Genomic DNA, 16,639 nt, shown 5'->3' on the forward strand with positions numbered 1-16,639 from the left:
ACTCTTGATGATCTTAAGGGTATTAGTCCTACTCTATGTCAGCACAAGATTAAAACCGATCCTGACTTTAAACCAGTTGCTGATCATCAAAGGAGATTGAATCCTAAGATTAAAGAGGTCGTTAGGAAAGAAATACTAAAGGTTCTAGAAGCAGGAATCATTTATCTTGTTGCTCATAGTGATTGGGTAAGTCCAGTACATTGCGTACCTAAGAAAGGAGGTATCACCGTCGTTCCTAACGATAAGGATGAACTAATACCACAAAGGATTATTACCGGCTATAGAATGGTGATAGACTTCCGGAAACTGAACAAGGCAACGAGGAAAGATCATTATCCTTTGTCGTTCATCGACCAAATGCTAGAAAGGCTATCAAAACACACACACTTCTGCTTTCTAGACGGTTATTCAGGTTTCTCGCAAATACTTGTTGCACAATCTGATCTAGAGAAAACCACTTTCACCTGCCCTTTCGGTACCTTTGCCTATAGACGTATGCCTATTGGCTTATGTAATGCACCTGCCACCTTCCAAAGATGTATGATGGCTATATTCTTTGACTTTTGTGAAAAGATTGTCGAGGTTTTCATGGATGACTTCTCCATTTACGGGTCTTCCTTTGATGATTGCCTCAACAACCTTGATCGAGTCTTACACAGATGCGAAGAAACCAACCTCGTCTTGAATTAGGAGAAGTGCCACTTTATGGTTAATGAAGGTATCGTCTTAGGACACAAAATCTCTGAGAGAGGCATTGAAGTTGATAAGGCTAAGGTTGATGCAATTGAGAAAATGCCTTGCCCCACAGATATCAGAGGTATACGAAGTTTCCTAGGTCATGCTGGTTTCTATAGAAGGTTCATTAAAGACTTCTCTAAGATTTATAGGCCTCTTACCAACCTCTTGCAGAAGGATGTTCCTTTTGTCTTTGATGAGGATTGTGAGGAAGCCTTTGAAATACTTAAGAAGGCTTTGATAACCACACCTATTGTTCAACCACCTGACTGGAACTTGCCCTTTGAAATCATGTGTGACGCTAGCGATTACGCTGTTGGTGCTGTTCTAGGACAAAGAGTTGACAAGAAGTTGAATGTCATTCACTACGCTAGTAAAACTCTAGACAGTGCCCAAAGAAACTATGCCACTACGGAAAAGGAATTTTAGCAGTCGTGTTTGCATGTGAAAAGTTCAGATCTTACATAGTTGACTCCAAAGTCACTATTCACTCTGATCATGCTGCTATTAAGTACCTCATGAAGAAGAAGGACGCTAAGCCTAGGCTGATCAGATGGGTTCTCCTGCCACAGGAATTTGATTTGCACGTCTTTGACCGAAAGGGTGCTGATAACCCTGTAGCAGATAACTTGTCTAGGCTAGAGAATGTCCTTGATGACCCACTACCAATTGATGACAGCTTTCCTGATGAGCAATTAAATGTCATCCGCACTTCACTTAGTGCGCCGTGGTATGCTGATTATGCAAACTATATCGTAGCCAAATACATACCACCCAGTTTCACCTATCAACAAAAGAAGAAATTCTTCTTTGATTTGAGACACTACTTTTGGGATGATCCTCACCTTTATAAGGAAGGAGTAGATGGTGTTATTAGATGTTGTGTGCCTGAACATGAACAGGGACAAATCCTGCAGAAGTGTCATTCCGAAGCCTACGGAGGACACCACGCTGGAGATAGAACTGCTCACAAGGTATTGCAATCAGGTTTCTATTTGCCCACTCTCTTCAAGGATGCCCGTAAGTTTGTCTTGTCTTGTGACGAATGCCAAAGGATAGGGAACATCAGTAAGCGTCAAGAGATGCCTATGAACTATTCACTTGTCATTGAACCATTTGATGTCTGGGGCTTTGATTATATGGGACCCTTCCCGAGTTCCAATGGGTACACTCACATCTTAGTTGCTGTGGATTACGTTACTAAGTGGGTAGAAGCTATCCCCACTAAAAATGTTGATCACCATACCTCTATTAAGATGCTTAAAGAAGTCATATTCCCAAGATTTGGAGTCCCTAGATACTTGATGACTGATGGCGGTTCACACTTCATTCATGGTGTTTTCCGCAAGATGCTAGCTAAGTATGATGTCAACCATAGAGTTGCATCTCCTTATCATCCTCAGTCTAGTGGTCAAGTGGAGTTGATTAATAGGGAGAACAAGTTGATCCTACAAAAGACCGTCAATAGATCTCGGAAGAACTGGTCTAGCAAACTGGACGAAGCACTATGGGCTTATAGGACTGCTTATAAGAATCCCATGGGCATGTCATCGTATAAAATGGTTTACGGTAAGGCCTGTCATTTACCTCTTGAGCTGGAACACAAAGCTTATTGGGCAATCAAAGAGCTCAACTTTGATTTCAAACTTGCCGGTGAGAAGCGGTTGTTTGATATCAACTCGTTGGATGAATGGAGAGCCCAGGCATACGAGAATGCCAGGTTGTTCAAGGAAAAGGTTAAGAGATGGCACGACAAACGAATACAGAAACGAGAGTTCAATGTAGGTGATTATGTCTTGCTATACAATTCTCGTTTGAGATTCTTTGCAGGCAAGCTTCTCTCTAAATGGGAAGGACCCTATGTTGTCGAGGAAGTATATCATTCTGGTGCCATCAAAATCAATAACACGGAAGGAAATTTTCCTAGAGTGGTAAATGGGAAAAGAATCAAGCATTACATCTCTTGTACTCCCATAAATGTTGAGACCAATATCATCAATGTCATAACTCCAGAGGAGTACATAAGGGATGTTTATCAGCCTGTTTCAGACCTTGAAAACGAAGATGTATCTGTTTCAGCAAGAAATTGGACTTCGATTCTTTTCCAATAGGAAATTTCCTCAGTTTTGGAATTTTTGGAAAATTAGAAAAACAAAAAGCAGTCCGGAGAGCAAATGAGGCAGCCACAAGGGCCCACCCCGCCACCACCCCTGGTGGCGGTGGGCAAGCTTGTGGGCACCTCGTGTGCCTCCCGGACTCTGTTTTCTTGTGGAGGACTCCTTCTGGCCCAGAAAAATTAATATATAGTTGCTCGAAGGTTTTGATCTCCGTATCGCGCAGTTTTCCTCTGTTTTCGTTTCGAGCTTGTTCTGCCGCAGATCTAGGTCAAGATGACTTCTCAAGATTCAGAGGGAGAGAGCTATGTGGCTGACTACCTTGCTAACCCCAAGGTCTTTGGGGACTTGGAACCATATGGCTGGACCACTGATGAGGAAGAGGACTATGAGCCCAAAGGGAAGGAGCAAACGAGTTTCGATGAAGAGGAGGCTCCTCTACCTCAACCTGCAAACACCCATGTGGAGTTCAAGGAGTCAAGCCTCCCTGACCATAGGAAGAAGCCTAAGACTTTGTTTATCCCTTCTCATTTCTTGCAGGGGAGTAAGCAGGAGCTTTGCCATAAAGTTTTGAAACTTGAGGAGGAAAATGACGATCTAAGGGAGCAAAACTTTTTGCTCAAGTGGAAATTAGACAAGCTCAAGGCTGCTCCAACAATACCACCATCACCACCAAAGGAAGACAACTAAGCATTGGTATGGGCAATCCCCTTGGCTTCTGTCAAGCTTGGGGGAGTTGCCCTGGTATCGTATCACCTTTATATCTTTTGCTTTTACCTTTGTTTTAGTTCTTTCCTTTTCAGTTTTTATTTCTTCTCTTAGAGGAATAAGTCTTTAGTTTTTAGTTTGAGTCTTTTGCTTTTGTCTCTCCCCCGTTGTATTCGAGCTTACGAGCTATATAATAAAGAGTGTCTTAGTCAAGGGCTTTGATTTGTGCCATGATCAAAAGTATGAAAAGAAAGATAGCATGAAAGATCATGAGACGATCTTATGGAAAGTGATAACATCACTTATGACACGTATGATGATTGAGACTTGTTGAGAATAAATCAACATAGACCTCAGTCATTGTTGCAATTAATAAGAAGTAATAAGGAAAGAGAGGTTCACATATAAATATATCATCTTAGACACTTTTTGCAATTGTGAGCACTCACCAAACTATTACATGCCTAGGAGTAGATGTTGGACAAGGAAGACAACATAATGACTATTGTTGTTTACTTCTCGGTAAGGTTTTTGCTTCATGCTTTGCTTTGTGAAGGAATTGTTACTTTCCCATAAGAATATTTATGATATATTGATGTTCTATGTGTGATCATGATGCCCTCATGTCCGTATTATGTTTTATCGACACCTTCGTCCCTCAACATGTGGACATGTTTATGGAACTTGGTTTTCGCTTGAGGACAAGCGAGGACTAAGCTTGGGGGAGTTGATACGTCCATTTTGCATCATGCTTTAATGTTGATATTTATTGCTTCTTGGGCTGTTATATTACTTGTGGTACCATATTTATGCCTTTTCTCTCTTATTTTGCAAGGTTTATTTGAAGAGGGAGAATTCAGGCACATGGAATTTTGGACTGGAAAAGGAGCAAATCCTAGTCCACTATTCTGCACATCTCCAAATGCCCTGAAAATTTACGTGGATTTTTTCCGGAATATATTAAAAATACTGGGCGAAAGAACTACCGGAGGGGGGCCACCAGGGCCCCACAAGCTTGCCCACCGCCACCACCCCCGGGGTGGCGCAGGGCAGGCTTGTGGGCTTCCTGAAGGCCCACTAGCCCCCCTCTTTTGCTATATGAAGCGTCCTGGTCTGGAAAAAATCAATAGGGAGCTTTTTCGTGGTTTCGCCGCCGCCACGAGGCGGAAGTTGAACAGATCCAATCTAGAGCTCCGACAGGACGATCCTGCCGGGGAAATTTCCCTCCCGGAGGGGGAAATCGTCGCCATCGTCATCACCAACACTCCTCTCGTCAGAGGGGAGGCATCTTCATCAACATCTTCATCAGCACCATCTCCTCTCCAATCCCTAGTTCATCTCTTGTAATCAATCTTTGTCTCGCGACTCCGATTGGTACTTGTAAGGTTGCTAGTAGTGTTGATTACTCTTTGTAGTTGATGCTTGTTGGATTACTTGGTGGAAGAGTTATGTTCAGATCCTTGATGCTATTCATTGCACCTCTGGTCATGATTATGATTATGTCTTGTGAGTAGTTACTTTTGTTCCTGAGGACATGGGATAAGTCATGCTGATAATAGTCATGTGAATTTGATATTCGTTCGGTATTTTGATATGATGTATGTTGTTTTTCCTGTAGTGGTGTTATGTGAACGTCGACTACATAACACTTCACCATATTTGGGCCTAGAGGAAGGCATTGGGGAGTAGTAAGTAGATGATGGGTTGCTGGAGTGACAGAAGCTTAAACCCCAGTCTATGCGTTGCTTCGTGAGGTGCTGATTTGGATCCACTAGTTTAATGCTATGGTTATACTTTGTCTTAATTCATCTTTTGTAGTTGCGGATGCTTGCGAGAGAGGTTAATCATAAGTGGGATGCTTGTCCAAGTAAGGGCAGTACCCAAGCGCTGGTCCACCCACATATCAAACTATCAAAGTAACGAACGCGAATCATATGAACATGATGAAACTAGCATGACAGAAATTCCCGTGTGTCCTCGGGAGCGTTTTTCCTCCTATAAGACTTTGTTCAGGCTTGTCCCTTGCTACAAAAGGGATTGGGCCATTTAATGCACCGTTGCTACTACTTGTTACTTGTTACTCTTTGCTTGCTACGTTTCACCTCGCTACACAATCACGTGTTACCACTACTTTCAGTGCTTGCAGTTATTACCTTGCTGAAATCCGTTTATCAGAGCCTTCTGCTCCTCGTTGGGTTCGACACTCTTACTTATCGAAAGGACTACGATTGATCCCCTATACTTGTGGGTCATCAACGACAGAAGGATTTCTGGCACCATTGCCGGGAAAGAACTTTTGTTGTCGTAGCAATCTCATACCTCTCAACAAGGGCACGAGCAAGAAATCTCAATTTCATCTCTTAGAACATCTCTTATGTTCCGTGACGTTTCAAAACGTCTTCGGCGCCTTGCTTCTAAGCCATTAAGTATTACACACTGAACTATCACGTAGTCATCAAAAACGTGTATGTCAGATGTTCGCAACATCACCACACGACGCTCGAGGTGCAGCACACCGAGTGGTGCATTAAGGACAAAAGCCTTCTGCGCAGCAATGAGGACAGTCCTCAGTTTTACGGACTCAGTCCGCAAAGTTGCTACTGTCATCTTTCAACTAAATTTTCTCTAGGAACATGTAAAAATAGTAGAGCTATAGCGCAAGCTACATCATAATTCACAAAGTGTTGGGGAACGTCGCATGGGAAACAAAAAATTTCCTACGCGCACGAAGACCTATCATGGTGATGTCCATCTACGAGGGGGATTTCAGATCTACGTACCCTTGTAGATCGCACAGCAGAAGCATTAATAAATGCGGTTGATGTAGTCGAACATCCTCACGTCCCATCGATCCGCCCCGCGAACCGTCCCACGAACCGTCCCGCGATCCGTCCCACGATCCGCTCCGATCTAGTGCCGAACGGACGGCATCTCCGCGTTCAGCACACGTACAGCTCGACGATGATTTCGGCCTTCTTGATCCAGCAAGAGATACGGAGAGGTAGATGAGTTCTCCGGCAGCGTGACGACGCTCCGGAGGTTGGTGGTGATCTAATCTCAGCAGGGCTCCGCCCGAGCTCCGCATAAACGCGATCGAGAGGAAAAACCATGGAGGTATGTGGTCGGGCTGCCGTGGAAAAGTTGTCTCTAATCAGCCCTAAAACCTCTGTATATATAGGTGGGAGGGGAGGAGCCTTGCCTTGGGTCTCAAGGAGCCCCTAGGGGTTTGGCCAAGGGGGGGAGGAGGAGGAGTCCTCCAATCCTAGTCCAACTAGGATTGGAAGGTGGAGTCATTCCCTTCCTTCCCACTTCCCCTTTTTTCCTTTTCTCTTTGATTTTCTTATCTCCTGCACAGGGGCCTCTTTGGGCTTGCCCACCAGCCCACTAAGGGCTGGTGCGGCACCCCTAAGGCCTATGGGCTTCGCCGGGGTGGGCTGCCCCACTCCGGTGAACATCCGGAACCCATTCGTCATTCCCGGTACATTCCCGGTAATTCCGAAAACCTTCCAGTAATCAAATGAGGTCATCCTATATATCAATCTTCGTCTCCAGACCATTCCGTAAATCCTCGTGACGTCCGTGATCTCATCCGGGACTCCGAACAACATTCGGTAACCAACCATATAACTCAAATATGCGTAAAAGAACGTCAAACCTTAAGTGTGCAGACCCTGCGGGTTCGAGAGCTATGTAGACATGACCCGAGGGACTCCTCGGTCAATATCCAATAGTGGGATCTGGATGCCCATATTGGATCCTACATATTCTACGAATATCTTCTCATTTGAACCTCAGTGCGAAGGATTCATATAATCCCGTTGTTGGGGAACGTCGCATGGGAAACAAAAAATTTCCTACGCGCACGAAGACCTACCATGGTGATGTCCATCTACGAGAGGGATGAGTGATCTACGTACCCTTGTAGACCGTACAGCAGAAGCGTTAGTGAACGCGGTTGATGTAGTGGAACATCCTCACGTCCCTCGATCCGCCCCGCGAACAATCCCGCGATCAGTCCCACGATCTAGTACCGAACGGACGACACCTCCGCGTTCAGCACACGTACAACTCGACGATGATCTCGGCCTTCTTGATCCAGCAAGAGAGACGGAGAGGTAGAAGAGTTATCCGGCAGCGTGGCGGTGCTCCGGAGGTTGGTGATGACCTTGTCTCAGCAGGGCTCCGCCCGAGCTCCGCAGAAACGCGATCTAGAGGAAAAACCGTGGAGGTATGTGGTCGGGCTGCCGTGGAAAAGTCGTCTCAAATCAGCCCTAAAACCCCACTATATATAGGAGGAGGAGGGGGGAGACTTGCCTTGGGGTCCAAGGACTCCCAAGGGAGTCGGCCGATCCAAGGGGGAAGGTCTCCCCTTCCCAAACCGAAATCCACTTGGTTTGGAAGGTGGAGTCCTTCTTCCCTTTCCCACCTCCTTCTTTTTTTTTCTTTCCTCTTTGATTTTCTTTCCTATGCGCATAGGCCTCTCTTGGGCTGTCTCACCAGCCCACTAAGGGCTGGTGTGGCACCCCAAACACCCATGGGCTTCCCCGGGGTGGGTGGGCCCCCCCGGTGAACTCCCGGAACCCATTCGTCATTCCCGGTAACTCCGAAAACCTTCCGGTAATCAAATGAGGTCATCCTATATATCAATCTTCATTTCCGGACCATTCCGGAAACCCTCGTGACGTACGTGATCTCATCCGGGACTCCGAACAACATTCGGTAACCAACCATATAACTCAAATACGCATAAAACAACGTCGAACCTTAAGTGTGCAGACCCTGCGGGTTCGAGAACTATGTAGACATGACCCGAGAGACTCCTCGGTCAATATCCAATAGCGGGACCTGGATGCCCATATTGGATCCTACATATTCTACGAAGATCTTATCGTTTGAACCTCAGTGCCAAGGATTCATATAATCCCGTATGTCATTCCCTTTGTCCTTCGGTATGTTACTCGCCCGAGATTCGATCGTCAGTATCCGCATACCTATTTCAATCTCATTTACCGGCAAGTCTCTTTATTCGTTCCGTAATACAAGATCCCGCAACTTACACTAAGTCACATTGCTTGCAAGGCTTGTGTGTGATGTTGTATTATCGAGTGGGCCCCGATATACCTCTCCGTCACACGGAGTGACAAATCCCGGTCTCGATCCATACTAACTCAACTAACACCTTCGGAGATACCTGTAGAGCATCTTTATAGTCACCCAGTTACGTTGCGACGTTTGATACACACAAAGCATTCCTCCGGTGTCAATGAGTTATATGATCTCATGGTCATAGGAACAAATACTTGACACGCAGAAAAAAGTAGCAACAAAATGACACGATCAACATGCTACGTCTATTAGTTTGGGTCTAGTCCATCACGTGATTCTCCTAATGACGTGATCCAGTTATCAAGCAACAACACCTTGTTCATAATCAGAAGACCCTGACTATCTTTGATCAACTGGCTAGCCAACTAGAGGCTTGCTAGGGACAGTGTTTTGTCTATGTATCCACACATGTATATAAGTCTTCATTCAATACAATTATAGCATGGATAATAAACGATTATCATGAACTAAGAAATATAATAATAACTAATTTATTATTGCCTCTGGGGCATATTTCCAACAGTCTCCCACTTGCACTAGAGTCAATAATCTAGTTCACATCACCATGTGATTCCAACGAATCCAACACCCATATATTTATGGGGGCTGATCACGTCTTGCTCGTGAGAGAGGTTTTAGTCAACGATTCTGAAACTTTCAGGTCCGTGTGTTCTTTACAAATCTTTATGTCATCTTATAGATGCTGCTACTATGTGCTATTCGGAAATACTCCAAATATCTACTCTACTATATGAATCTGTTTCAAAACTCATAGTTATTCGGATTAGTGTCAAAGCCTGCATCGACGTAACCCTTTACGATGAACTCTTTAACCACCTCCATAATCGAGAAAAATTCCTTAGTCTATCAGTTACTAAGGATAAATTTTGACTGCTGCTAGTGATTCAATCATGGATCACTCTCTGTACCTCCCAACAGAGTGCAAGGCACACATCAGGTGCGGTACTCAGCATGGCATACTTTAGAGTTTACGGCTAAGGCATAGAAGACGACCTTCGTCTATTCTCTTTATTCTGCCGTGGTCGGATTTTGAGTCTTACTCAAATTCACACCTCACAACGCAACCAAGAACTTCTTCTTTGCTGATCTATTTTGAACTCCTTCAAAACTTGTCAAGGCATGCATTTTGTTGAAACTTCTATTAAGCGTTTTGATCTATCTCCATAGATCTTGATGCTCAATGTTCAAGTAGCTCAATCTAGGTATTCCTTTGTAAACTCCTTTCAAACAACCTTGTATTCTTTACAGAAATTCTACATTACTTCTCATCCACAATATGTCAACCACATATACTTATCAGAAATTCTATAGTGCTCCCACTCACTTCTTTGGAAATACAAGTTTCTCATAAACCTTGTACAAACCCAAAATCTTTGATCATCTCATCAAAGTATATATATTCCAACTCCGAGATGCTTGCACCAGTCCATTGAAGGATCGCTGGAGCTTGCATACTTGCTAGTATCTTTAGGATCGACAAAACTTCCTGGTTGTATCACATACAATGTTTGCTCAAGGAAACCGTCGAGGAAACAATGTTTTGACATCCTACGTGCAATATTTCATAAATAATGCATCAACAACTAACATAATTCTAACAGACCTTTAGCATCGCTACGAGTGAGAAAGTCTCATCATAGTCAACTGTTTGATCTTGTCGAAAACATCTTTGCGACAAGTCGAGCTTTTCTTAATAGTGACTTATCACCATCATCGTCTGTTTTCCTTTAAAGATCCATCTTTACTCAATAGTCCTATGACCATCAAGTAATTCTTCCAAAGTCTACACTTTGTTTTCATCCATGGATCCTCTCTCGGATTTCATGGCTTCCAGCCATTTGTCGGAATCTGGGCCCACCATCGCTTTCTCCATAACTCGTAGGTTTACTGTTGCTCAACAACATGACCTCCAAGACAGGGTTACCGTACTACTCTGCAGCAGTACGCGACCTTGTCGACCTACGAGGTTTGTAGTAACTTGATTCGAAGCTCAATGATCACCATCATCAGCTTCCACTTCAATTGGTGTAGGCGCCACAGGAACAACTTCCTGCGCCCTGCTACACACTGGTTGAAGTGATGGTTCAATAACCTCATCAAGTTCTACTACCCTCCCACTCAATTCTTTCGAGAGAAAACTTTCCTCGAGAAAGGATCCGTTTCTAGAAACAAACACTTTGCTTTCGGATCTGAGATAGGAGATGTACCCAACTGTTTTGGATACCCTATGAAGAAGCATTTATCCGCTTTGGGTTCAAGCTTATCAGACTGAAACTTTTTCACATAAGTGTCGAAACCCCAAACTTTCAAGAAACGACAGTTTAGATTTCTCTAAACCTCAGTCTATACTGTGTCATCTCAACGGAAATACGCGGTGCCCTATTTAAAGTGAGTGCGGTTGTTTCTAATGCATAACCCATAAACGATAGTGGTAATTCGATAAGAGACATCATAGTATGCACCATACCAAATAGTGCGTGGCTATGACGTTCAGACACATCATCACACTATGATGTTCCAGGTGGCATGAACTGCGAAACAATTTCCACATTGTCTTAACTGCGTACCAAAACTCGTAACTCAGATATTCATTTCTATGATCATATCGTAGACAGTTTATCCTCTTGTTACGACGAACTTCACTCTGAAACGGATTTGAACTTTTCAACATTTCAGACTTGTGATTCATTAAGTAAATACTCCTGTATCTACTCAAATCGTCAATGAAGTAAGAACATAATGATATCCACTGCGTGCCTCAGTACCCATTGGACTGCATACATCAAAATGTATCACTTCCAACAAGTTACTATCTTATTTCATCTCAATGAAAAACAAGGCCTTGCTCATGTGGTATGGTTTGCATGTCACTAGTGATTCGAAATCAGGTGAGTACAAAGATCCATCAGCATGGAGCCTCTTCATGCAATTTACACCAACATGACTCAAGTGGCAGTGCCACAACTAAGTGGTACTATCATTATTACTTTGTATCTTTTGGCACTAATATTATGAACATGTGTAACACTACGATCGGGATTCAATAAACCATTGAGGGTAATTATTCAAGAAAATAGAGTAACCATTATTCTCTTTAAATGAATAATCGTATTGCAATAAACACGATCCAATCATGTCCATGCTCAACACAAACACCAAATAACAATTATTTAGGTTTTACCACCAATCCCGATGATAGAGGGAGCGTGCGACGTTTGACCATATCAACCTTGGAAACACTTCCAACACGTATCGTCACCTCGCCTTTAGCTAGTCTCCGTTTATTCCGTAGCTTTCATTTCGAGTTACTAATCACTTAGCAACCGAACCAGTATCCAATACCCTCGTGTTGGAAATATGCCCTAGAGGCAATAATAAAATGGTTATTATCATATTTCCTTGTTCATGATAATCGTCTATTGTTCATGCTATAATTGTATTAACAGGAAACGGTAATACATGTGTGAATAAATAGATCACAGTGTGTCCCTAGCAAGCCTCTAGTTGGCTAGCTCGTTAGTCAATAGATGATCATGGTTTCCTGATCATGGGCATTAGATGTCATTGATGATGGGACCACATCATTGGGAGAATGATGTGATGGACAAGACCCAATCCTAAGCATAGCACTAGATCGTATTGTTCGTATGCTAAAGCTTTTCTAATGTCAAGTATCTTTTCCTTCGACCGTGAGATTGTGCAATTCCCGGATACCGTAGGAGTGCTTTGGGTGTATCAAACGTCACAACGTAACTGGGTGACTATAAAGGTGCACTACGGGTACCTCCGAAAGTGTCTGTTGGGTTGGTATGAATCGAGATCGGGATTTGTCACTCCGTGTGACGGAGAGGTATCTCTGGGCCCACTCGGTAGAACATCATCATGAGCTCAATGTGACTAAGGAGTTAGTCACACGATGACGTGCTACGGAACGAGTAAAGAGACTTACGGGTAACGAGATTGAACAAGGTATAGGTATACCGACGATCGAATCTCGGGCAAGTTCTATACCGACAGACAAAGGGAATTGTATACGGGATTGATTGAATCCTTGACATCGTGGTTCATCCGATGAGATCATCGTGGAGTAAGTGGGAGCCACCATGGGTATCCAGACCCCGCTGATGGTTATTGGCCAGAGAGGTGTCTCGGTCATGTGTGCGTGTCTCCCGAACCCGTAGGGTCTACACACTTAAGGTTCGATGACGCTAGGGTTATAGGGAATTGTTATACGAGGTTACCGAAAGTTGTTCGGAGTCCCGGATGAGATCCCGGACGTCACGAGGAGCTCTCGAATGGTCCGGAGGTAAAGATTGATATATAGTACGGATGGTTTCGGACACCGGAAGTGTTTCGGGCGTCACCGGTAACGTACCGGGACCACCGGGACCACCGGAGGTGGCCCCGGGGGTCCACCGAAGGGGGGCAACGACCCCGAGAGGCTAGATGGGCTAAGTGCGGGAGGGAACCAGCCCCTAGGTGGGCTGGTGCGCCTCCCACACCCAGCCCAGTGCGCAAGTGGTGGGGAGAGGGGGCAACCCTAGGCGCAGGTGGGCCTTAGGCCCACCAGGTGGTGCGCCACACCCCCTCCCACCCTAGCCGCCGCCCCCCTTCTCCCATCTGGTGGCCGCTGGCCCTTAGGGAGGGAACCCTAGGGGTGGCGCAGCCTTCCCCCCTCCTCCTATAAATAGAGAGGGGTTTGGCCAATGAGAGACACGGTTTTCCCTCTCTCTCGGCGCAACCCTGCTCTTCTTTCTCCTCCTCTCTGCCGGTGCTTGGCGAAGCCCTGCCGGGAGACCTCATCTCTCCATCGACACCACGCCGTCGTGCTGCTGGAGTTCTTCCCCAACCTCTCCCTCCTCCTTGCTGGATCAAGGTGCGGGAGACGTCACCGGGCTGCACGTGTGTTGAATGCGGAGGTGCCGTAGTTCGGCACTAGATCGGAATCGCTGCGAGTACGACTCCATCAACCGCGTTCTAGCAACGCTTCTGCTTAGCGATCTTCAAAGGTATGAAGATGCTCTTACCCCTCTCTCGTTGCTGGTCTCTCCATAGGAAGATCTGAATATGCGTAGGAAAAATTTGAATTTATGCTACGTTACCCAACAGTGGCATCTGAGCCAGGTTTTCTATGCGTAGATTCTATGCACGAGTAGAACACAAAAGTTGTGGGCGATGATTTGTCAATTTGCTTGCCGCTACTAGTCTTATTCTTTTCCGGCGGTATTGTGGGATGAAGCGGCCCGGACCGACTTTACACGTACGCTTACGTGAGACTGGTTCCACCGACAGACATGCACACCGTGCATAAAGGTGGCTAGCGGGTGTCTGTCTCTCCTACTCTAGTCGGATTGGATTTGATGAAAAGGGTCCTTATGAAGGGTAAATAGCTTTGGCATATCATCGTTGTGGCTGTCACGTAGGTAAGAAGGCATTCTTGCTAGAAACCCAAATCAGCCACGTAAAACTTGCAACAACAATTAGAGGACGTCTAACTTATTTTTGCAGGGTTTGACATGTGATGTGATATGGCCAAAGTTGTGATGTTGCATGTATGATGTATGAGATGATCATGTTATTGTAATAGGTTTCACGACTTGCATGTCGATGAGTATGACAATCGGCAGGAGCCATAGGAGTTGTCTTAATTTATTGTATGAGATGCAACGCCATGTGCTTATTACTTTTACTTCATTGCTAACAGTTAGCTATAGTAGTAGTTGGCGTGACGACTTCACGGAGACACGATGATGGAGATCATGATGATGGAGATCATGGTGTCACGCCGGTGACGATGATGATCATGCGATGCCTGAAGATGGAGATCGAAAGAGCAAAGATGATAATGGCCATATCATGTCACTATATGATTGCATTGTGATGTTTATCATGTTTTACATCTTATTGCTTAGAATGACGGTAGCATAATAAGATGATCCCTCTTAAAATTTCGAGAACGTATTCCCCTAAGTGTGCACCGTTGCGAAGGTTCGTTGTCTCGAAGCACCACGTGATGATCGGGTGTGATAGATTCTAACGTTCGCATACAACGGGTGTAAGCCAGATTTACACACGCGAAACACCTAGGTTGACTCGACGAGCTTAGCATGTACAGACATGACCTCGAATACAAGAGACCGAAAGGTCGAACATGAGTCGTATGGTTGAATACGATCAGCATGGAGTTGCTCACCATGGTGACTAGTCCATCTCACGTGATGATCGGACACGGGTTAGTCAACATGGATCATGTATCACTTAGATGACTAGAGGGATGTCGATTTAAGTGGGAGTTCATACTTAATTTGATTAAATGAACTTAATTGTCATGAACTTAGTCTAAAAGTTGTCTTTATAAATATTGTAGATGGACAACGTCAACCTCAATTTCAACGCATTCCTAGAGAAAAACAAGCTGAAAGATGATGGTAGCAACTATGCGGACTGGGTTCGCAACTTGAAGCTCATCCTTGAAGCGACTAAAAAGGCTTATGTCCTTGATGCACCGCTAGGTGACCCTCCCGCTCCCGCAGCAGCCCAGGACATTCTGAACGTCTGGCAAACGCGGAGTGATGACTACTCTCTGGTTAGGTGTGGCATGTTGTACAGTTTAGAAACGGGGCTCCAAAGGCGTTTTGAGCAACACGGAGCATATGAGATGTTCCAAGAGCTGAAGCTAATTTTTCAAGCTCATGCCCGTGTCGAGAGATATGAAGTCTCCGACAAGTTCTTTAGCTGTAAGATGGAGGAGAACAGTTCTGTCAGTGAGCACATACTCAAAATGTCTGGGTTACACTGTCGTCTGACTTCACTTGGAGTCGAACTTCCGGATGATGCTATAATTGACAGAATCCTCCAGTCTCTCCCACCAAGCTACAAAGGCTTTGTGCTTAACTACAACATGCAAGGGATGGAGAAGACCATTCCCGAGTTGTACTCGATGCTCAAGTCTGCAGAAGTAGAAATCAAGAAAGAGCATCAAGTGTTGATGGTCAACAAGACCACTAGTTTCAAGAAAGGCAAGGGTAAGAAGAACTTCAAGAAAGACGGCAAAGCTATTGCCGCGCCCGGTAAGCCAGATGCCGGGAAGAAGAAAAAGAATGGACCCAAGCCTCAGACTGAGTGCTTCTATTGCAAGGGAAAAGGTCACTCGAAGCGGAACTGCCCCAAATACTTAGCGGACAAGAAGGCCGGCAACGTTAAAGGTATATGTGATATACATGTTATTGATGTGTACCTTACCAGCGCTTGTAGTAGCTCCTGGGTATTTGATACCGGTGTTGTTGCTCACATTTGCAACTCAAAGCAGGAACTGCGGAATAAGCGGAGACTGGCCAAGGACGAGGTGATGATGCGCGTCGGGAATGGTTCAAAGGTCGATGTGATCGCCGTCGGCACGCTACCTCTACATCTACCGTCGGGATTAGTTTTAAACCTTAATAATTGTTATTTAGTACCAGCTTTAAGCATGATCATTGTATCAAGGTCTTTCTTAATGCGAGACGGCTACTCATTTAAGTCAGAGAATAATGGTTGTTCTATTTATATGAGTGATATGTTTTATGGTCATGCTCCGCTGGTGAATGGTTTATTCTTGATGAATCTGGATCGTGATGTTACACATATTCATAGTGTGAGTACCAAAAGATGTAAAGTTGATAATGATAGTCCCACATACTTGTGGCACTGCCGCCTTGGTCATATCGGCGTTAAGCGCATGAAGAAGCTCCATACTGATGGACTATTAGAGTCTCTTGACTTTGAATCATTTGACACATGCGAACCGTGCCTCATGGGCAAGATGACTAAGACTCCATTCTCAGGAATAATGGAGAGAGCAACCGACTTATTGGAAATAATACATACTGATGTGTGTGGTCCAATGAACGTTGAAGCTCGCGGTGGTTATCATTATGTTCTCACTCTCACCGATGATTTGAGTAGGTATGGGTATA

The sequence above is a fragment of the Hordeum vulgare genome, chromosome 1H (genome assembly GCF_904849725.1).
Source record: "Hordeum vulgare subsp. vulgare chromosome 1H, MorexV3_pseudomolecules_assembly, whole genome shotgun sequence".
Taxonomy (NCBI): Eukaryota; Viridiplantae; Streptophyta; class Magnoliopsida; order Poales; family Poaceae; genus Hordeum; species Hordeum vulgare.